Raw genomic sequence first — 24,807 nt, forward strand, 5'->3', positions numbered from 1 at the left:
CGAGACCTCCTTCCCTTCACCACAACCATCATCAACCATTCCATATCATCTGGTCATGTTCCTGCTGCTTTTAAGAAGGCAAGGTTTATTCTCATCCTCAATCTTGGGGTAATCGTGGACAATCATCTGTTTTTTCCTCACACATCGCTAACCTTACTCGCTCTTGTAGATTTCTTCTTTACAATATCAGAAGAATTCGCCCATTTCTTTCTTCACAGGCTACTCAGGTCGTTGTTCAGTCCCTTGTTATTTCAAGACTGAACTACTGCAACTCACTCCTGGCAGGCCTGCCTCTGCCTACGATTCGTCCTCTGCAACTGATCCAGAATGCAGCAGCACGTCTCGTTTTTAACCTTCCCAAGTTCTCCCACACCACCCCACTCCTCCGCTCTCTGCACTGGCTTCTTGTAGCTGTCCGCATCAAATTCAAAACGCTGATGCCTGCCTACAAAGCTAAAAATGGCCCAGCACCCACTTACCTCTCTGCTCTAATCACACCACACACTGCACCACGTTCCCTCCGATCCTCCAGCACTGCTCGCTTCATCCCACCATCTCTTAGGGATCGAGGGTGGCATTCATCCAGGCTCTTTTCTGTTTTGGCACCTAAGTGGTGAAATGAACTTCCTCTAGATGTCCGTACAGCAGGGACTTTGACTATCTTTAAACGACAACTCATGACGCATCTGTTTCTCCAGTACTTGGACTAATTAATGTAAAATGCCTAAATGGATAATGTAATGTAAAATGTATGTAGCACCTTGTACCTGGAGAAACGTTGTTTCATTTAATCATGTACCGAAACTGTATATGGTTGAAATGACAATAAAAGCCGACTTGACTTGACTTGTGTGTGGTGTTTGTGTGTGTGTGTATAGAAGGTATATTTAGCTGATGAAGTTGCAGTGTGCGTGTGTGTGCTGCAGTGGTTTATCAGTGTGTGTATCTGCTCTGTGCAGGTGTCAGGCATTAATGCTGTATGACAGTCAAGTGCTTCCTCTCTCTGAAATCAGTGTGTGATGTGGTCGACTCTCATCACTCACACACCTCAGAAACAGGAGATGGAGCTCTGTTCATCAGTCACACCCCTCAGAGACAGGAGGCGGAGCTCTGTTCATCAGCGCTGATGTTATATTGATATATATGGAGAAAGTGAAAGATGCCGCCTCTGATTTGTTATTTAGTCTGTATGATGTTTTTTCTAATAAGGTAATGTTGAGTGTGATTGGTCTCTCTCTCTCTCTCTCTCTCTCTCTCTCTCTGTAGGGGGCTGAGTGAGGGGACACACTTCTCTCTGTCTCTCTGGGTGAGTGGAGGTGAACACATCGTGTACAGTGAGGAGGGAGATGGAAATCTGTCTGACTTTTATTCTTCTCTCATCCGCACTCACACTTACAGCAGCTGGTAAGTACAAACACATTATTTCTATTAGATTATTTAATCACTTAATCAGAAAATGTTAGAACGTGTTTCTCGAATAAACATAGATTTATACGGAAAGTGTTTTTCTATAAAAGCATTAGTTAATTCTTTTAAAAAACATTTAATAGAAAAAATATTTTTAAAGAATTTAGAAAGTTGCACATGAGTGCACACGCATCATGTAATCTTTAAAGATTCTATAGTATGTCTATAGTGTTTGTGTGTGTTTGGTCCTCTCTTTCTCTCTCTCTCTCTCTCTCTCTCTCTCTCTCTCTCTCAGACAGTGTGAGGTTGGTGAATGGTGGAAGTCGCTGTGCTGGGAGAGTGGAGGTTCTTCATGATGGACAGTGGGGAACAGTGTGTGATGATGGCTGGGATATGAGAGAAGCTGCAGTGGTGTGTAGAGAGCTGCACTGTGGGGAGCCTGTAAATGTGCGGTATTTTGCTCATTTTGGACGAGGATCAGGACCAATTTGGATGGCTTCTGTGAGCTGTACTGGATCAGAGTTAACACTGAAGAACTGTAGCTCAGCAGACTTGGGGAAGAATGACTGTGATCATGGCGCTGATGCTGGAGTCACCTGCTCAGGTAAAGTTATTTAAATCAAAACATTTCTGTGCTGACAGGTTCTGGTATACATCAGCTTTTGAGGGATTCCAAACTGCATGAACATAATAATAATAATAATAATAATAATAATAATAATAATAATCAGTGTTTTGGGACGTTACTTTTTAAAGTAACTAATTGCATTGCAAAATTACTGTTCAATTCGATTAAATTTTATTTATATAGCGCTTTTAACAATGGTCATAGTCTCAAAGCAGCTTCACAAAAATGAAAATTTATGGAAGTGTGTATGTGTGAGAGAAATGTGTCTAGATAATAATCATTCATTTTAATGAATGAATGATAAATGAAATGTCCCTGATGAACAAGCCAAGGGTGACAGCGACAGTAACAAGGAAAAACTCCCTCAGATGGCAATAGCAATAAACCTTGAGAGGAACCATACTCAATTAGGGAACCCATCCTCATTTGGGTGATAACAGATAGAAATTATATAACATTATGTGTGTTGTGCGGAATAGATGTACTGGAGTATGAGGTTATGGGTGAGTTATGGTATCCCAGATTAAAGAGATGCGTCTTGAGTCTACTTTTAAACTGGGAAACTGTGTCTGAGCCCCGAACACTGTCTGGAAGGCCATTCCAAAGCTTTGGAGCTAAATATGAAAATGCCCTACCCCCTTTTGTAGATTTTGAAATTCTGGGAACTACCAGAAGTCCAGAGTTTTGTGATCTTAAGGAACGTGGTGGATTGTAGCGTATTAGAAGACTGGTTAGGTATGTGGGAGCTAAACCATTTAATGCCTTGTATGTAAGTAATACTATTTTGTAATTAATTCTAAACTGAACAGGTAGCCAGTGCAGGGATGATAATATTGGGGTTATATTATCAGGATATTTTCTGGATCCAGTGAGAACCCTGGCGGCTGCATTTTGGACTAACTGAAGCTTGTTTATTGAGAATGCAGGACAACCACCTAGTAATGCATTACAATAGTCTGGAGGTCATGTATGCTTGAACTAGCTTTTCTGCATCAGATACGGATAAGACGCTCCTAAGTTTTGCAATATTTCTAAGATGGAAAAAGGCTGTTTTTGTGATATTGGAAATATGATTTTTAAAGGACAAGTTACTGTCTAATATTACGCCCAGGTCTTTTACCATCGAACTGGTAGTAACAGTGCATCCTTCTAAACGCAGGCTGAAATGTGAAAGCATGTTGTGTGCTGGTTTTTGGGCCAATAAACAATATCTATGTCTTATCTGAATTTAGTAAAAAAAAAAAGTTATTGGTCATCCAATCTTTTATTTCCTGGACACACTCAGTTAGTCTAGACAACTTAGGTATTTCGTCTGGTTTAGTTGAGATATATATATATATATTTGGGTATCATCAGCAAAACTATAGTTATCCCATCTCTTCTAATGATGTTACCCAAGGAAAGCATGTATATTGAGAACAGCAAAGGTCTTAAAACTGACCCTTGTGAGACCCTATACTGTATTTCACTGGTATTACACCAGACGGTTCTCCATTTAGATCTACAAAATGGTATCGATCAGACAGATATTATCTTAACCATTCTAATGCCTGTTCCTGAATACCTATGTGATTTTGTAAGCGATCTATGAGAATATTATGATCTATAGCAGGGGTACTCAAATATAAATTGTCCACTTACCAAATTTCTATTTAGTCTAAGGTCCGGAAAAATGACAGTCCAATTTCAAATAGAGAACTACAAAAAATCAAACCCAAAATTTTCTAACAATACCCAAAATTAACATGGTAATCTTTTTAGTGTTAAAGGTGACATCATCTTTGTGCTACCAGTTGTTTGAACTTGGGCATAAAAGGTGTGAGGACCAGGTGGAGGCACTGATAAGTGTTTATTGGTGAGGGTGCTGCGATATGTGTTTTTCACTATGCTCATAGTTGAGACGGCAGATTCATAGCAGTACATCGAGTAAAACATTGTGAGAATTTGAAGGGCCATTTTCTGCAGGACAGGAACACATGCTGCAGTAACTCTCTTTGTCCAGAAGGTGAGAAGATGACCACTTTTGATTGCTTGATTAAGCACATTGGTTTTCTGCTTCCCACGGGGAGCATGAATGCATATTTTGTCCACCCACTCTTAAATTCGCTGTTCTCAAAATCAACTTATATAAATGGCCAGCTTTGAGCACGCCATTAGGATATCAAGATCATGTTATAGTAAACAGAATGAGTAGCTCACCTCTGATATCTTCCAGTCTGAGTCCAGCTCAGTTCTTTTGAATATACTGCACCGCATAGCATCTATGGGAGTCACTTGACAAAGGAACGAACAACTCGAGACGATGATTCGTTAAGAACTGTTCAATTCAGTTTCCTGTACATAGCCTACGGGGGTTTTGTGATGATTTGCGCATGCGCGCCCAGTAGAAAATGAACGAATCACTCTCAGAGTCGATGCGTTCTTCTGAGTCACGTTAGAGATTCATTCAAAAAGAACGAATCGTTCATGAATGACCTAGAAGACTCAAAGATATATCGCGCGAAAACACAGTTGCGCACTTTATTGAGAAATCATTTGGATTATGATTAAATTAGCATGTTTGTTTTGGCGTCGGTCCAGATTTAACCGTATTCGGGTCCGGATGAGGACTGGAGTCCGCCTATTGAGTACCCCGGGTCTATAGTGTCGAATGCAGCACTAAGATCAAGTAAGACTAGTATTGAGATGCAGCCTTGGTCCGAAGCTAAAAACAAATCATTTGCAATCTTAACTAGTAAAGTTTCTGTACTATGATGGGGCCTGAAACCTGACTGACATTCTTAGAGGATGTTGTTTTCCTGCAAGAATGTGCATATTTGAGCGAATACTACCTTTTCTAATATTTTTTAAATAAAAGGAAGGTTTAAAATCAGTCTGTAATTTGTTTTTTTATTCGGGTCTAAATTTGATATTTTAAAAAGCGGCTTAATAACTGCTAACCAGAAAGGTTTAGGGACGTGACCTAGATATAATGAGGAATAAATAATGTTTAGAAGTGGCTCTCCAACCACTTCTTTTAAAAATCCGGTTGGGATTGGATCTAACAAGCACGTTGTTGATTTAGCCGAGATAATAAGTTTATACAGCCCTTCCTGTCCTATAAATTTAAAGCACTGGAAATCTAAATGTGAAGCTTTAGACTTAACTGGATCATGAGATACTATTAGAGGTTGAACCTCTGTTATTTTCCTCCTGATACTATTGATTTTTTTATTGAAGAAGTCCAAAAAGTTTTCACTTTTAAACTGTGATGGGATACTCTCTGCGGGCATCTTAGGTTTTGTTAGGCGAGCCACTGTACTAAATAAGAACCTGGGATTGTTTTGGTTTCTTGCTATCAGTTGGCTCAGATGCTCGGTCCTACCTAGCAGCTTTTAGAGCCTGTCTTTAGCTGCACATACTGTCTTTATACGCAATTCGAAAAACTTCTAATTTAGTTTCTCTCCATTTTCGCTCGAGGTTACGGGTTGTTCTCTTTAGGGCGCAAGTATTACTGTTGTACCATGGTGCAAGTATTTTATCTCTGAATGTTTTAAAATCTGATGGGAGCAACAGCGTCTCATGTACTGGTAAAAAAATAGTGCCCATGCTGCTAGTCACTTCATCTAGATCGTCTGCATTTAGGGATCTAATAAGAAATTGGGACAGATCCGGCAGATTACTTGTGAATCTGTCTTTAGTAGTCGGATTCATATTTCTAACAAATTTATATCGTGGGGAGATACAGCTAATTTGTTCTATGGGTAGAGTATATATCAGGAAGTGATGAGTTGATCTGTGATATCATCACATTGAGGTAAGATCTCTATATTAAAGACATCTATACCATGGAATATAATTAAATCTAGCGTATGATTAAAGTGGTGAGTTGCTCCATTTATATTTTGTTTAACCCCAAAGGAATTTAGTAAATCCATTAATGCAAATGCTAAAGCGTTGTTAGCATCATCTACACGATGGAGTCTCCAATGATCAGCGTGTCGTGTACCGTCTTGTGAAGAGGAGCAAAGCAGTTTCGGGTCGCAATCTCAAAGACGGTGGACGGCGGAGGGGGAGAGGTCCTCACCCGGACCTGGGGGCCTGGCACGCGTCTTCTGCTGCTGCTGTATCTGGGTTTCGTGGTATCCTGGTGCTGGGGTTAAGGAAACCTGGGCAGGCCGCGTCCTTCGTGCGTTGGACCAGGGCAGAGAAACAGGGTTGAGGTTGTCGGAGAAATTGTGTCACGCCGAGAATTTACCTGGGACGGGTGAGCATCGTCCGTGACGATTCCAGAGCGGCTTTCCACTGCTCTAGCCGGGCCAGCTTCACCTGTAGGTCGCGGATCTGCTTCTTCACTAACTCCAGCTCCAAGTCCACTGAGTGCAGCGCCAATTATCCGACATAGTGTTTAAACACTGAGATAATCGGTGTAAAAAACCGCAGGCAAACTTGTGATAGCCGGGCTAACGGGCTAGTCAATGCTAAGCTGGGCTAGTGATGCTAATGGGATAGCCGGCTAGAAGCAGAGTGCTGCAAAACAATTGAAACTTAATGATATAACAGGCGTTTCGAGTAAATATATTATAAAATACTATAAAATACTTATCTGATACATGTTCACTCTTCGTAAGAGGACATTTTGGTCAGTTTGGCAGAGCTCGGGAAAAAGCAGCGTCTCTCTCACTGTCTTAACTGTAATTAAAAAGTAATCAGTTACATTACAGCGTTACTTTCTGATAAAAGTAACTAGTACGAGTACTTTTCCACTGCAGAAAATTAAAACTCCTTTGTGATTCCACTCCTGCATGTTGTTTTAGTCAAAAATAATTATTCTATCATCATCACTCAGCGAAGTTTGGCCCATAATCTGTTAACTACTAATACGCCAGCATTGTGGCTGATCGGACACACCCCTCTCACACACACTTCACACTCCTGCCATCTGGAAAAAGGTACCGAAGCATTCGGGCACACACATCCAGACTGTGCAACAGCTTTTTTTCACAAGCCATCCGTCTTCTCAATAAAAAGGGACTGGACTGATAAACACACACACACACACACACACACACACACACATTATCACTCAGCCTAACTCAACTACATCAAAAAATTGAGACTTTGACTAATTGACTAATCAACACAAGCGCAAACACACTGAACTACACCACCAAACTATCGTACACACCAACCTGTAAATGCTCTTTTGTACAATATTCATTACTGGATTACTTTTTGCACTAACTTCTTAACTCTTGCTGCTACGTTAGGGAACGTTTACTCTTTCTCCACTAACTTACCTCAACACCATATTATTATGTTATGTTGTGTTTGTCGCACTGTCACTTTGTTGCTTTTGTTTGCACATTTGCATGTGCCCTTTATGTTGTCTGTAAAAGAAAAAAAATAACCTGTAGATAGTCTTCCTTAGCTAGATAGTTTTTGTTACATTTATGTTGTCAGGTAAATCTGTCTTGTCTCTGCTAGCCAGCTAACTAGGCCTCTTAGTTAGCTAGTTTAGTTTTTATGTTAATTTATGTTGTAATTTATGTTGCATGTAGCACCTTGGTCCTGGAGGAATGTTGTTTCGTTTCACTGTGTACTAACTGTAAAGCTGACAATAAAGCTCAGTAAGGTTCATCATGATTCACCGCGAGTTTTGGCGCTGTGATTAGGGTTCCATCTTTCTGGGCGTTGGTCCTCACATACAGTACACACACACACACACACACACACACACACATACACAATATAAGTGAAGTATAAAAATGTCTGTAATTACTGAATGGTTATTGCCACGCTTTTGTCTAAACCTTTTAATTAATGCTGAAAGTATTGACTTCTCTTAAATCTTTCATTTCTAATCAAATTCAAATTCAAATTTTATTTGTCACATACACAAACATACACAGTACGAAATGTAGTGAAATGCATTATACGACTGCCATTGACCCTAAAAGAGAGTTAAATTTTACAAATAAGAAATAAATATGAATAAAAGAAATACGATAGAAATTAAATTAAAAAATTAAATTAAACTAGAAAAAATAGAACTAAAAATAAAAATAGAAATGTGCTAGGAAAAAATAGAACTAAAAATAAAAATAGAAATATGATGTACAAAATAGAAATATACTGTGCAAATTGAAATATACTGTACGGTGTGTGCAAATATGCATAGAACAAAGTGTCTTAGTGCAGAGGTTATTAAAGTGTCTTTGTGCACTGGTCCAGGATGTAAACGTAAAACTGTAAAATGTAGTGTAGTTGTGGAGGTAGGTGTGCAAAGTTATTAAAGTGTCTTTGTGCAATGGTCCAGGATGTAACGTACGACATGTAGTGTATATATGAAGGAAGGTGAGCGTGTAATTGTCCATAGTGTTCATGGATGTAAGAAGATTGATAGATTTGACCAATTATGAAAATATTGTGTAGTTCTGCATAGTGGTGTGGTTGTGGTTGAGAGACCTTATCGCCTGCGGGAAGAAGCTCCTCCTCAGTCTCTCTGTGTTGGCCTTCAAGGAGCGGAATCGCTTCCCAGACCGCAACAGAGTAAACAGTCCGTTATTGGGGTGGCTGAGGTCCTTCACGATCTTCCTGGCCTTGGTCAAGCACCGCTTGCTGTAAATCGTTTGCAGGTCAGGGAGCTCGATGCGGATGATGCGCTCAGCTGATCGCACCACCCTCTGTAGAGCTCGTCTGTCCTGCATGGTGCTGTTCCCGAACCAGGTCGTGATATTTCCCGTCAGGATGCTCTCGATGGTGCAGGAGTAGAAATTCCTGAGCACCTTGGAGGGCAGTCTAAAGTCTCTCAAGCGTCTGAGGTGGTAGAGACGCTGCCGGGCCTTTTTTACCACGGTGTTGATGTGACAGGACCATGCCAGGTCCTGCGTGATGTGAACACCGAGGTATCTGAAGCTGTCCACTCTCTCCACTGGGCTCCTGTTGATGACGGGGGTCTGGTAGTTCCTCACCTGCTTTGTACTAATGTCCACTATCAGCTCCTTTGTCTTACTGACGTTCAGGAGGAGATTGTTTCTCTGGCACCAGTTCTCCAGATTTCCAACCTCCTCCAGGTAGGCCGTCTCATCGTTGTTCGTGATCAGGCCCACCACAACAGTGTCGTCAGCAAACTTGATGATGGTGGTGGAGCTGGTAGTGGCCACACAGTCGTGGGTGTACAGAGAGTACAGCAGGGGGCTCAGAACACAACCCTGGGGGGCTCCAGTGCTGAGAGTGAGGGAGGCTGAGACATGTCCGCCCATCCTTACTGCCTGTGGTCTGCCAGTTAGAAAGTTGGAGATCCACTGACACATAGATGAGCTGAGTCCCAGGTGCTCCAGCTTGGTGGTAAGTGTGGAGGGAATTATGGTATTAAATGCAGAACTGTAGTCGATGAAGAGCATTTTCACATAATTCCCCCTCCGAGTGTCCAGGTGAGTGAGAGATGTATGGAGGAGATGAGAGATTGCATCGTCCGTGGAACGGTTTGGACGATAAGCAAACTGTAGTGGGTCGAGTGTGTCTGGTAGTGAAGAGATGATGAAGTCTCTGACCAGGCGTTCAAAGCACTTCATCACTACTGAAGTGAGGGCTACAGGGCGATAATCATTGAGGGAAGCAGGATGAGGTTTCTTTGGGACAGGAACAATAATGGACTCTTTGAAGCATGTGGGGATCACCGACTGAGATAAAGAGATGTTAAATATCTCAGTGAACACAGGTGCTAGCTGGTCTGCGCAGGCTCTGAGAATACGGCCTGAGATGCCGTCTGGTCCTGCTGCTTTCCTGGTGTTCACTCTCTTGAAGGCTCTCCTCACGTCATGCTCGGTGATGATGATTGCGCTTCCGGTGCTGGCAGTGACTTCCTGTCTGCAGCCGTTAGCGCCGCTAGCATTAGCATCGCTAGCGTCCTTAGCTGCAGCCTCGAAGCGAGCATAGAAAGTGTTCAGCTCGTCTGCCAGAGTTGTGACTCTAGTTTCCTCCCGTAGCGCTGCTTCGCCTCTTTCACCGCCTTCCGGACGCTGTATGACGCAGCCTTGTATGGTTCCATGTCCCCCGACGCGAGTCCCGTGTTGTAGGCAGTGGTGCGAGATCTCAGAGCGTCGCGGATGGTTTTATCCACCCACGGCTTCTGGTTGGGAAACGTTTTAATAGTCTTTTATTCTACGGTATCGTCCGCTAATTTCCCGATGAATCCCACAACCGCTTCCGTAAACACGCTGACGTCACCATCGGAGCTGTTTCTGAACATGTCCCAGTCTGCGTCATCGAGTGCGTCCTGTAACGCGGCCACCGATTGGTCCGTCCAGCGCGCGACCTCCCTCTGAACCGGAACTTCCTGTTTCAGCCTTTGTTTGTATTTTGGCATGAGGAAGATGGCGGCGTGGTCGGATTTACCAAACGGTGGACAAGATTGTGCCTTGTAACCGTCCTTGACTGTGGTGTAGCAATGATCCAGTGTCCTTTCGCCCCTGGTGGGGCAGGTGATGTGCTGATAAAAGTTTGGCGCTGCACGTTTGAGGTTGGCACTATTAAAGTCCCCCGCCACAATAAGCGCAGCGTCCCGGTGTTGTGTCTGGTGCTGTGTGAGTGCCTCATGCAGCTCGCATAAGGCAGTGTCCGTGTCCGCTTGTGGTGGAATATAAACGGCGCTGATTATGACCGATGTAAACTCCCGAGGTAAATAAAAAGGACGACACATGATGGACAGTAGTTCCAGGTTTGGTGTGCAGGAGCGTGTGAGAGGAACAACGCTCGCACTGTTGCACCAGCTGCTGTTCACCATTAAACACACGCCGCCTCCCCTTGACTTCCCCGAGTCCCGCGTCCTGTCCATGCGATGAACCGAGAAGAACTCGGCCGGCTGGATGGCGTGGTCCGGCACCGCTGGGTTTAGCCATGTCTCGGTGAAGCAGAGGAGATTGCAGTCCCGAATGTCTCTCTGGAACTTTATGCTGGCCCTGAGGTCGTCGAGCTTGTTTTCCAGTGACTGGACGTTGGCGAGCAGGATGCTAGGCAGAGGTGTGCGGTGTGCACGGGCTCTCAGCCTGTTCCTGACGCCGGCTCGTTTCCCTCGGGGCCGCCGCTTCGCGTCGCTTTATTTGTTGTCCCTCAGGATCTCACTCGGCCAGCTCGGATCCGGAGTTAAAAACGTCGAATTGTGAGTACATTGTATACCAATAGAAACAAGAGTGTCTCTATCATAACTAATGTACCCCATGGTGGTAATTTTGCCGGTTTTAAAACGCTGTAAACTAACTTAAAGAACAAAAACAAAGAAAAGGTGGTCGGAGCAGTCGTGACGGCAGCCGACCTCACCGGCGCCATCTTGAAAACACCAGTGTGATGGTGTATAGAACTAAATGAGGCAAAAAAAAAAAAACCTTCTCATTCATATATCAGCATATTAGTTTTAAAAAGTGACATTTTCAGTGGTCTAGTCACTGTGGGAAAACCCAGTCTTGGAGATGTATACCAACTAAAATCCAAATTCTGCCAATCTTAGAGTCATAAACTACATGCAGGTATTTTTATTGACGATATACGATTGAAAAACCAATAAAACTGGCTTAAGAAACTGCACAACCCTACTTTGAATACCAAAAACCTCCCTGATTACACATAAATGTCACTGCTGTGTCGCTTAAACACTATTTGTTTTTTTTTATGTTCATTATGACTTAACCACTTTAAATGACTGTATTTTAAAGGAGAGAGTGGAACAGGAAGTTATGGTGACACCATTACAGCTGATCAGAAGACAGCTATACTGACAGGTAAGTTAATGTTAATTTCAATCATGAAGACAGAGAAAAATAACATAAAACACAAATTAAAAAATTTTGTGTTTAAAACACAATAAAAGTGACAATAAAAGTTACTTCCATTTATATAACTAAAGAAAGAAGGAAAGACAAAAAGAAAGAAAAAATTATTGCTCACTTACTCGCTCACTCATCATCTATACCTCTTTATCTAATATTATTATTTTGTTAAATTAACTAGACAGACCATCAAAGATTTTTTTGGATTATCAAAAAAAAAATTCCGTACACATCTGCCTCTCTTTTAGATGGTGTGAGGTTGGTGAATGGTGGAAGTCGCTGTGCTGGGAGAGTGGAGGTTCTTCATGATGGACAGTGGGGAACAGTGTGTGGTTCTGCCTGGGATATGAAAGATGCTGCAGTGGTGTGTAGAGAGCTGCACTGTGGGGAGCCTGTAGATGTGCGGTACTGGGCTGCTTTTGGAGAAGGTTCAGGAGAAATTTGGATACATGATTTGCACTGTAGAGGATCTGAATTGACACTGAACAACTGTAGCTCACAAGATAAACATGCCTGTGATCATGGTGATGATGCTGGAGTTATCTGCTCAGGTAAATTCTAAAAAATAAAAAAAATCAGAAAAAGGGCTAAATCATTGTTAAGGCTGATTTAACTAATTGTAATTATACCAGCGCATTAAATAAAGGCCATTTCTATTTAAATCAAAAGTTATCAATTATTAAATTATTATAATATAATTAAATTAAATTATAAATTATTACTACATTGGATTGTTTTTTTCATGATATAGTAGCAATTTGTGACATTTACTCAATGTTTACAAAATGTAATGAAACTCAGGTAAGAATTTGAGACTTACTGCTGGTCCTCACCGGTGCTCTGGGAGAGTGGAGGTGGTTCATGGAGGTTCCTGGTCCTCAGTGTGTGATGCTGACTTTGATCAGCAGGATGCAGAGGTTGTGTGTCGAGAGCTGGACTGTGGGATTCCTGTGAAGGTGCTGGGATCAGCTGCTTTTGGCCGAGGAGAGGGTCAGGTGTGGACAGAGGAGCTTCAGTGTAGAGGAAATGAATCTGACATTACCTTCTGTCCAACATCATCTTCACTCAAACACTCACACTGCTCCCATGACAACGATGTGGGATTAATATGTTCTGGTTAAGTATCATGATTTAACTTCTGTTTAAATAGAGACCACATACCTGTCAATCAAACTTTAAGGTGTCTTTGTTAATGTTCCTCTTTCACTGAGCTCTCGGCTGTTTGTTCAGGTCACACAGAGGCGCGGCTGGTGAACGGACCGGACTCCTGTTCTGGTCGAGTGGAGCTCCAGTACCTCAGTGACTGGGGCACAATTTGTGCTGTAAGCTGGGATATGAGAGCTGCAGATGTTCTCTGTGCACAGCTGGATTGTGGCCGTGCTGTGGCTGTGGTGGAGGTGGACTGGTTTGGGGAGGGGAGTGGCCACATCTGGGCTGATGTGTTTGATTGTCAGGGGGAATGAGACACACCTATCACAATGTGGCATCTCATCATGGAGTCGAGCTGCATGCTCTCATAAACATGATGCTGGAGTCATCTGTAATAGTGAGATATTAACCTCACCTACACCACGTTAGTAAATAAACTCAGTGTTCATTAGAATATTTAAATTATGTTCTTCTGCTTCAGGATCATCCATGGCGTTTCATGAGGGGCGAGTGCGGTTGTCTGGAGGGAGCGAGTGTCAGGGGGAGGTGGAGATTTATTTCAGGCAGGACTGGAGGAGAGTTCTCCTGGATTCATGGAGTCTGTCTGAGGCGTCTGTGCTCTGCAGACAGCTGGGCTGTGGCTCTGTGCTGAACTACCACTTCTCTCCAGCCACCACTAAACACACACACATGTGTGTAACGGGTTTCAGCTGCTCTGGGAGTGAAGCTCATCTGGGGAACTGCAGCAGTGCACAACCTGTCAACTGCAGCTCTGGGGAACAGCTGTACATCACCTGCTCAGGTATAACAACTACAAATAAGCAACTATTTACAATAGGTAAACATGTTTTACCAATTATAAGTATTCCTATTTAAACATTTTACAAAATTCTATTAGTTTTGCATGATTGATTACATAAAAAAAATAATAACCCAGACCCCAAGTCCATCAGGCTGGTTGGTTCTGGGGGAGACTGTGCAGGAAGGCCGGAGGTTTTCCACAGTGGCTCATGGGGGACAGTGTGTGATGACTCGTGGGATATTAAGGATGCACAGGTGGTGTGCAGACAGCTGCAGTGTGGAGTGGCCCTCAGTACCCACATACCAGCCTGGTTTGGTCCTGGAACTGGGTCCATAAGGCTGAATGAGGTGGAGTGTGAGGGGAACGAGACGTCCCTGTGGAACTGCAGATCTCAGCTGTGTGAAGAGGGGGAATGTGGACACCAGGAGGACGTAGGAGTCGTCTGCTCAGGTACAGTGTGATGTCTGAGATTCAACCTGTTACATGGTAAATATGAACAAGTTAATAAGATTTTCTTCTCTCTCCAGAGTTTAAAGAAATGCGACTCACAGAGGGCTGTAAGGGGAATCTGGAAGTGTTCTACAATGGAACCTGGGGTAATGTGTGTCACAATCAGATGGATGATGAGACAGTAAACATGGTGTGTCGAGAGCTGAACTGTGGAAGACGTGGCAGTGTATCAAACACTGCAGCGAGAGTCAAATCTGCTCCTAACTGGCTGGATAAACTGAAGTGTAGGAAACACGACTCTAATCTGTGGCAGTGTCCATCTTCACCCTGGGGACAGAACACATGTGATAATAGTGAAGAAGTGGCTTATATCACCTGCACAGGTGGGTGAAGTCAGACTTCTCTGGTTCTGTACATTGATATAAACTGCAGTGTTTCATTGTGAATAGTGTTTAACTAATGTTACTGAGATATGAAGTTAAAAGTCTGATAAAAGTCTGCTCTGAGAGATAAACCTGCTGTGTAACATTTCATTAATGTGTGTATTTTATTACTGCAGATGATAAAACGTCTCTACGTACACAGGAAAAGTGCTCTTCACTTCCCTCTCAGAAACACTGCTCAAGTAAGGAAACATAAGGAAAAGCTTTTAGTGCTGTTCTTCATTTGAAATTTGTTACTGACAGAGGGGGGATATTTTTTCTCCTATATTTGTTTATTTAATACAGAGAACTATATTGAATCATCCTGAGGTCATTACTCTCCATCACATTTTATGAAAATCAAAGCAACAGATGTAAAGACAGTAAATTGAACCCAAAGCTCATCTTTCTGCTTTAAATCGTTTCATCAGAAGGGAAATTAAATAATTTCTAACCGGTTATATTTTCAGAATGTTTATAAATTGTTGGTATGAAAATCTTTATATAAAATACTTTTGTTAAACTCAGCCCATGTGTGATGTGTGTGATGTAGAGCACTGGTCTCTCAGGCTGAGTGGAGGAAAGGGAAGCTGCTCTGGGAGGTTGGAGGTGTATCATAACGCTACGTGGGGCTCCGTTTGTGATGATCAGTGGAACATCAGTAACGCTCAGGTGGTGTGCAGACAGCTGGGCTGTGGCTCGGCGCTGAGTGCTGATAGGAATGTTAGCTTTGGTCCTGGTGAAGGGACTATCTGGCTGAACAGAGTGAAGTGTCGAGGGGATGAGATTCACCTGTGGGACTGTCATCATTCCCTGAAGAAACACACTGACTGCTCTCATGCTGAAGTCACCTGTGCAGGTCAGAGGGGTGCGCTAACTTTTCAGCTTTCTCTCTCCACTCACTACACTTTTCTCACAGGGTTAAGACTTGATAATTTTATTTATGATCTTAGATGTTAGCTTGATGTTAGCTTAAAAGCTCAGCATGTCAGAAACCTGATCTAGTGAGAGTGTATTTTTAATGCATTAGTTTTTTTCTGCAAATACAGACATATCCACAGTGTCCACTACTACACCCACCACCACCACCACCACCACTACAACCACCACCACCACATCAGGTATGTATATTTGTTACAATACAATATTTGTTACTGTTCACTATTTTTTTCTTATCAAGATCCTCTTCTGTGTTTTTGACTTCAGGAAGAGGCGCTCCAAATACCCCACCCACCCCTCCACTGGTTCTCTTTGTGTTGGGAACGCTGCTCTTCCTGGCCTTAGTGCTTCTGGTGGTACTGTTTTACCAGAACAGAGTGCTCAGGAGAGGTACCACACATTCACACAGTTTATTTTCTCTACAACACCAGTTATTATTATTATTATTATTATTATTATTATTATTCTGCACTCCCAGTTGTCTCTAAGACGAGGCGTAAGACTCAGCCTGAGGCAGTCTATGAGGAGATCAACCACAGATACATCACTAGAAGAATCACGAGCTCCACTCAAAGAGGTGAGTGATATGTGGACTGTTCTACATCACACTTATTGTATTCCATTTAAACTTGGAGCTGAAATTCACTGCATGCAAATGATCAAATCACTCAATACTAAATACACCCCTCAATGCAAACTCAGCAATTAAAGCAGGATTTTACCCCAAATCCAGTCTGATTCATTTATTTACAAAAATATTAATAAAAATAAGTGAAATGTGTGTGAGAGGAAATGTGCAGTTAGAGTACATGTGGTCAGTGGAGGATTTAGATATTGGTGACATGGGCAGTCATGGGCAGGGGGGCATCTTACAGGGGGGCAGGACAGAGTGTGTGGTGAAAAAAGCAAATAAAAATGTAGAGGGATGATAACATTTACACAAACAGTTTTCTGTCACTCATTTGCACATCAGACTTTTCATGTCACATTGTGGGTCAATTAATCTCATTGGTGCCCTGATTCAATATTCTGGGGGAGGGGACTGATTGTCACTCAGAAGGACAAGGTGGGGAGGGGCGGGGCTATTGGACATCACCTCAGGGGTTGTCAGGAAAATAAACACACACTGCAAAATGTTACGGCATAAACCCCAGATCATTCATAATACTGTGAGTATTTACTGTAGTGTATAGTTTCTCTCTCTCTCTCTCTCTCTCTCTCTCTCTCACACACACACACACACACACAGACACACACACACACACTTGCACTAAATCAGAACTGTTAATAGATGTTTATCAGCAGAATTCTGTCTCAGTGCCGGATCTAGTGTGTGTGGCAAATCTCCCCTTCAGAACGCTGACAAAAAATAATTAATAAATAAAAACACTCTTGCTTTAAAACTTTTCTAACTTTTTCAATCAATTGGAACAAAACAAAATAATTATAATAACCTTTATATAAAAAAAGCAATTTCATGTAGTCAAGCAGTATAATAACACAAGTTAATAAACACAAGTGTGATTAAAGTCTATTTTATTACATACATGATATTACACTCATAAAGTGATGACAGCTGCATTATTATTATTATTATTATTATTATTATTATTTATTAAACTTACTTTAGTCCTGTCGTGTGATGAATCAATACTTGTTTTAAGCACAGATATATGATTAAGTGAACACACACACACACACACACACACACACACACACACACACACACGCCGTGGTGTAACGACCTGATCACATGGTGCGTCTCAGCTTGTATTGTGAGTTAAACCGTGTTGCTTTGACATTGTGGATAAAAAGATCCTTCACATTATTATCAGTCTAAATGAATCCACTGAATCCAAATCTAGGATCTTGTTAAAAGTTGAATGTGAGATGTTACTGGGGCTCAGCAGATCAGTACTGGGGCACGTGCCCCGGGGTTCCTGCAGGAGACCTGAGGTGATGTCCATCTCATCCGCTCCCTCCCCATCTCGTACAACTGAGTGGGAGAGCTTCAGTCAGTCCCCTGCCTCGTTCACAAACTAGAATCAGGGCTGGAGATTAATGTCCCACACGGTGACATGAAAATATGTGGCACGCAAAAGACTGATAGAAAACTGATCATGCAAATGTTATCACCATCCTGAGCATTCAGATCAGTGCCGCCGCTGGCAGGATGTCACCCCGGGTAGCTGTCACTCATCCCCCTTCTCTCTGCCTTACTCCGTGTGTGTTAGTGTGTATTAGTGTGTGTTGTGTTGTGGTGCAGTGACTCAGGACCAGTTGGACGAGGGGACTGATGATGGTATCTTTGCTCGACTCTTGCTACTGCAGAGTTTTATAATGGAGTGGGCGTGGCTCGCTCGCTTTTAGATGTTTCCAGAATTTAATGTCCCTTTAGTGTATTTTTATCAGTAACTGATCTCGGCCTAATTCTGCCCTGCACGTGTTATTCCTAGTGTTTCTATTAAAATCATTCTGCATGCAGTGTCTCGATTGTGTGTTTGTCCCATGTGTGGACTTGGTGCTGTGTGAGTGAGACCCACACTTCACTAACACACAGGGTGATGGGTTCAATCACTGATTCAAATATTTTGAGCCAAATTCTAATTGGAATTTCTACAAATGTTTGTCTTTTAATGGTATAGAATTATATGTAAATGTTTAGTTATTATAAAGTTCAGTCTCGTGTCTGTTTGTAGTTTAAATGAGTGTTTTGTTTCCTGAGAGTTGGATCTTTTTGGAAGATGACAGTTTCAGTCTTGCTGAGGTTGAGCGTCAGGGTCCAGGTCTGACAGGACTGCTGCAGCAGGAGTTTAATCTGAGACGTGTAGAGTGAGACTCCGCGCTCCTGAGAGATGAAACGTGTTTGTTTGTTGCTAATTCTTATTCCACACTCGTCTCCTGTGTACATGGACTTAATGAGATCATATGATTTCCCCCCTACACCTCTCTCTACCACTCTATAGAACAGGCCTCGGTGTCTAATGAAGTCAAAAGACTCGGAAATTAATAAAACAGGCCAATGTTTTAGAGTTATTTTATATAACATATTTTTGGGTGAGTGTGTGTAGGGTGTAAATGTGATCAGCTGTGTGGCAGTTTGGGAGAAATCTGATCTGACTTTTACTCAGGACATTGTAAAGTCTCCCACACACACACACACACACACACAAAAACTCACTCTCTCTCTCTCACCGTACGTGTGTGTGTGTGTTTGTGTGAGTGTGAGCGTGCATGCAAGAGTGCAGGCTTTCCTGTGCAGGTGCACCCCCTCTCCCTGCCTTACACCCGGGGTGTGTGTGTGTGTGTGTGACGTGTATCTTATTTGGCGAATGTTCAAACACTTTATAATTGTTGTGTTTTTTTCCTGAATTAGAGTTCATGAGTCTCTTTGTTTGTGTGTGTGTGTGTGTTTGTGTGTGTGTGTTTGTTTATGTGACATGTATCTTATTTGAATTATGTTTTAACACTTTATACTGCATGTATGTTTTCCTGTTCATGTGTTTTTTTTCTTTCTCTCTTTATGTGTGTGTGTGTGTGTGTGTGTGTGTCTGATGCCTGTCCTGCTCTCCTCTAACAGGAAGTCTCCTCTCTGAAGAACAGCATTCTGGGTATGAGCATGTGGATGATGAGCTTCTCTCAGGTAAAAAAGGCCAGAGTGTGAGTTTGTCTGACTCCATTAACTGAAAGATATTCGAATTGCAATTAAAGATGAGAAATGACTAAATGTGTCCTTTCTGAGACGTGATTATGATGTATTGTATAGAAGAATTACAGTAACTCCAGTGTTTTAATGCTGACACATGAGATCTCGCAATCAACCTTATCTTACTTTAAGCTTCTGAAATCCCTCTTATCACATTTATCAAAGCTTCTTTGGATGAGGATTTTATTGAGTATAAATGTGTTTAAAAGCCCAAACACACAAACTCTTCTTTTTCCAGTAAAGTCTGGAATTGGAGAAAAGGCTGAGTATTATGATGATGTCATCGACACCAGTGACTTCATAAGTGGGTGCAGTTGTTAACTGATCAGATCAATTGAGTGACTTGACATTAAACCATGAGGTCAGAATGTGATGGAGCTGTTTGTACAGAGCCTCTGCTTTTATTTCATTTAGGTGATACAGGAAGAGTTGAGCCACCAGAGGACTACGATGATGCCGTCACTGCTGGACCCATCGCTGATAACGTGGAGGGTGTGCTTCTGTTTTGGGATTTGTTTTAGAGAGCACACACACACAAATCCACAGTGTACAAACTGCCACTTCAGTAAACTTTAAATCTCTTTAAATCTCTGTGTTTTGGTGTAGAGGATGAAGCTGAGAATTATGATGAGGCCATTACAGCTGATCAGAAGTCAGTTATACTGACAGGTATGATAATAATGTGACAGTGTTGCATCCACAAGCATCCAAATGATCATTAATGACATTCATGTGGATTTAATAGCTTTTATCTCTACATTCTGACAAGAGGACATGTCCGAGAACTATGATGATTCAGTTACGGCTGAAACAAACACAAACACCACCACAGGTCAGGGAGTTTCTCTGTTATTAAAAAAATCCCCTTAAACATTTCTTATTAACATCAACATCTCGTCTGCTGCATTTGACAGAAGTCACACTCGCATCTAAAAGAACTCAACAATTCATGATGTGGGGAATTAATTCATGCATTTAATTTTAAATAACTTTCTTGTTAATGTACCGTTGAATTAAGCTTTATTTTTTTACCTTATAATATATATTTATTCATTTTCATAATGCTGCTGTGATACAAGTCACACCCACATCTAAAACAATCAGGAGTAAATAATGTAATTATTGTTATCAATAAAATTACTTCTGTCTATCATTTTAACTTACAGTCCGAAAATGTATTTGTTTAAATACTAATAGTTTAATACCATTTTCCATTAATTAATTATTAGAATTAGTGCCCCATCTGCTGTGTAGCCCACAAGTGGCACCATCACGTTCTATAGAGTAGACCAGCTTCAGAAGGTTCTAGGTTTGGCAAGAGCCAAGAGTTAAGTGATGCACTGAGTCAGAAACCCAGGACACAGTAGTAAAATTTAACTATTTATATTTACTAATTAAGGGTGTGTATGGTTAACAAACATCACAAAGGGAATGCAATTTACATCACAATGTTTTTAAAGAGAACTCTAGTGATGCATTCGATATGTAACTAAAATAAATAAATAAATAAATAAATAAAAGATTGCGCAGATAAAGAAAATAAAACCGGCCCGGGTCTACTAGAGTCTTAGTGCTCCACTTTGGATCATCACACGAATTTCCATTCGGTTCGTTATTGTGTGTGGACACAATCCTTCCTACCGCACTTGAAGATCAATCAACTTGATAGTATCTTATGGGCTCGTCATCCATGACAGGGAAAAGTAATCCAAGGAATCAATTCGAAAAGGTTCTGGGTCCAGTCTCGACTAAAAACCTGACCTATAGATATGGTCAGAATCCCCAAAATCAATTCACCAATTAAATATTACAATGGCTTATGGCACTGGTTGAACTACTGACAACAAAGTAAAATGCAATAAAAAACATAAAATATCATAAAGCTTAGGTTAAATAATAATAATATAAATCATTCACAACAGTAATACAATGTGACGTAGATGTACATCACTCAGAAAAATAGATGCCACATGTTATCATTAACACCGGTGACATTAAACACGTGGCTTAGCATCGGACAATTAGCTTAGCAACTAGCAAGTCTCCAGGCTGCTGTCCACGCTAGAGCAATACAAACCAGTAGACTGTTAACATGTTAGACCCTCACTGTTGCACTCATCAGATAAATGTCATCACATTTAACTCCAGGAACAATTTGCTATGATTTGCTCCTAATCGTGAGGGAAAAAACACAAATCCATTCGCTTCTTCAAGTCTAGAAAGTTCCAGCGCTGCGCGCGCGTTCTTTTGACCTTTCACCCAATAGGGACAGACAACCAGCTGGGACAAACCATTTAGTAAATAACCACAGGGGGGATCTTTAGAAACAACTGATTTCAGGACAAACCACATGCTTGCACGGGGGGATTTCAGAGTCTGTCTATTTGTCTACTTCCATCTTTCACTGTCATAATCAAAACCTTTATTAGTTTGGATTCTTTAATATTACTTTAATATAATTATTATTTTCCATCATTTTAGTAACCAGTCTATAATTTTCTTATGGCTAATTATGAACACTGGGTTACAGCTGCATTTAATATAAGCCACACCCACATCTAAAACAATTCAGCAAAATGTATTTTACATAATGAATTAATCAATTTAATAATATTTTTGAACTAAAAAATCTACATTAATATCACTGAACAATAATTAATTAAATAATATTTAATGGCTTTTTATTTAATCTATTCTCTGTAACATATAATTATTAATTTCTACAAAAGTATCACTTGAGCAAATCCAAACTAAATTTAAAAATGCTGATGAAAAGAAACAACAAGTTATAATTTTAAGCCCTAAAATGAGATTGACATGAAAAGCGTGGCAGTACCACCTACTGGCCCAGAGTGGTACTGCAACAGAGGAAGGGAAATACACATGAGCTCCATATATGTACATATAGCACTTACACTCATGTAACATTAATATTAAGTATTAATAGTAATAAAAATGTTAATAGTAAATATTTTAATTATTAAGTGAAAAGTATTTAAATATGAAAAAATAATAACTTAATGTAATGTAAAAGAAGTAACATGTCATAAAGTGTTAAGATTTTAAGCCCTTAAATGAGATTCATATGAAAAGCGCCCCTACTGGTCCAGAGTGGTACTGCCACAGAGGAAGGGAAATACACATGAGCTCCATATATTATATTAGATTAGATTAGATTAGATTCAACTTTATTGTCATTGCACATAGTTACAAGGCAACGAAATGCAGTTAGCATCTAACCAGAAATATAAGTTAGCAGTGGGATATAAACATATATACAGATCTAAATATACTATACATAAATAAATAAAAATAAAGGCTATGTATGAATTGGATTTACAGAAGAATATACAGGATGTATATATTTAAATGAATATACAGTGTAAAGTGAGCGGAGATGGATGAATTAATTGACTGAATAAGTGTAAACATACAGATATGTCTTAATATAAGTATATGGGATAAAGATATACAGAAACTATATATGGTTGAATTTACAGCATGTGCAGTAATATGGATATATATACGAATGAATATGAATAACTTAACTTAACAGCTGGAAGGGAATGCAGAGAGTATATCTATACACATATATACATATATCAATATACATATATTAGTGTACTGTCTATGTGCAGGTTATATAAGTGAATGTACAGGGAATATTTACAGAGATATTATACAGGGATGTTGGGTTATCAGTGATGATGATGCCGTACATGTAAAGGGGTTAGGTGGTTGGCGAAGTGTTCAATAAGGTAACCACTGTGGGATAAAAACTGTTCCTCATCCTGCTGCTCTTGGCTTTTAGGCATCTAAACCTTTTTCCAGAGGGAAGGAGAGAAAACAGGTTATGTGCAGGGTGAGACTGTTTTCTCTCCTTCCCTCTGGAAAAAAGGTTCAGTATAAGTATATATGTACATATAGCACTTACACTCATGTAATATTACATTTGAATTATTAATTAAACAATATTTAAATATAAAAATAAAATTCATATAATCAAAAATAATATATATGATATTATTCATATAATTAAAAAAATATTTTTAATTATATATTTTATTATTGATCAATTCATTTATGTGTTAAAATATTTAATGTGAATCTTTACTTTGATCTCTAGGTGGTATTCACATTAAACATTTTCATAAAGAAATAGATTTAATTTTATTTAATAATTAGTTATTAAATAAAATAATTATCATTTCATTCAGTTAACAGGTAAACAGTTAAAATGAATAACAACACATTTTACTTTATCTTTTTTCCTTATTATTATTATTATTATTATTATTATTATTATTATTTTAAAATTAATAAAAACATTAACAGTTTAACCAGTCTGTATGTGATGAGGTTCAGTGCCGGCCTGTGGGGTTGTGAGTTTGCCGTGACATTTCGAATTAAAATAACATCAGTGTGCATCACATAGATTAAAAATTGCACCGTGTAAAATCAGCAATGAGACAGACGATGCTGTGAGAGGACACACACACACACACACACACACACACACACACACACATCAGTTAAATCCATATTACCGTAAAGATTAAAATATCAGGAACTTTATTTTTGACAGCACATTTTCTGTCATGCCACTGACTAATAAACAATAAAACATTAATAAATGTTAAGGGAAGATCTAAAATAGGACATTTTTAGGACGTCTTTGACTTTCTATTAAACGTGAGGAATTTGAAGAGATATAGTGGAATCTATGTGCACGAATACTATGATCATTTTGGCACTCCAGTTCTCCCAGTATATCACAGGCGGTGTTATGCAAATTAGTATGTGGGGCTTCTGTGTATATTTCAAATACTTTATGCTTTTGTTTATCGTTTTGTTTTATTATCGTTTTCAGCAATTTGTCATGTATTAATTATACAGAGCTTCCTTTAATAAATCCTTTTTATTTAATTTGGTGGGTAATTTTTACTAACAGTGGTTGTAAATTATATCATGTTTAATGGGTCCATGAGTTGTGAATACAACGACATGTTAATGTATTGACGTTCTATTGTGGTGAGAAGGAAACACCTTTAATAGGTGGGCGGGGCCCTTGTCGTAAGGCGGGGCCCTGGGTGACCGTCTGTATTACCTGTTGGACGGCCGGCACTGATGAGGACATAAAAATAAAAATGGCTGTTAAATGAGATTTTAACATCACAATCTACAACTAAACAAATTTTTAAAAATTATCACGGTGCTTTGAATTACATTTATTATATTTTTACTAAAAAATAAATAAATAAATAAATAAATAAATAAATGTCTTAAAGGCTAAAATTCCATCTTATAAAGAGTGATATAATTTCTTCTCCTCTTACTGCAGTAAAGCTCCAGCAGGCGACTTCATCAGCTCTCACCTCCATATCTCAGTGGTTATAGTGGAGTCTCTGGCTAGTAGCTTTCACACACTAATGGGAAAATGCACCGTTCCTATTGGTTAATCCTTTTTCTCACTACAGCAGCTGGTAGACAATAAAACA

The 24,807-nt window shown here is 40.2% G+C and overlaps 1 pseudogene; it reads left to right on the forward strand.

The window, feature by feature from the left end:
- The first annotated feature begins 1,969 nt into the window (after window positions 1-1,969).
- The window catches only part of LOC128534675 (scavenger receptor cysteine-rich type 1 protein M130-like), a 66,399-nt pseudogene continuing 43,561 nt past the window's right edge, over window positions 1,970-24,807 (forward strand).

Source organism: Clarias gariepinus, chromosome 12 (genome assembly GCF_024256425.1).
Source record: "Clarias gariepinus isolate MV-2021 ecotype Netherlands chromosome 12, CGAR_prim_01v2, whole genome shotgun sequence".
Lineage (NCBI taxonomy): Eukaryota > Metazoa > Chordata > Actinopteri > Siluriformes > Clariidae > Clarias > Clarias gariepinus.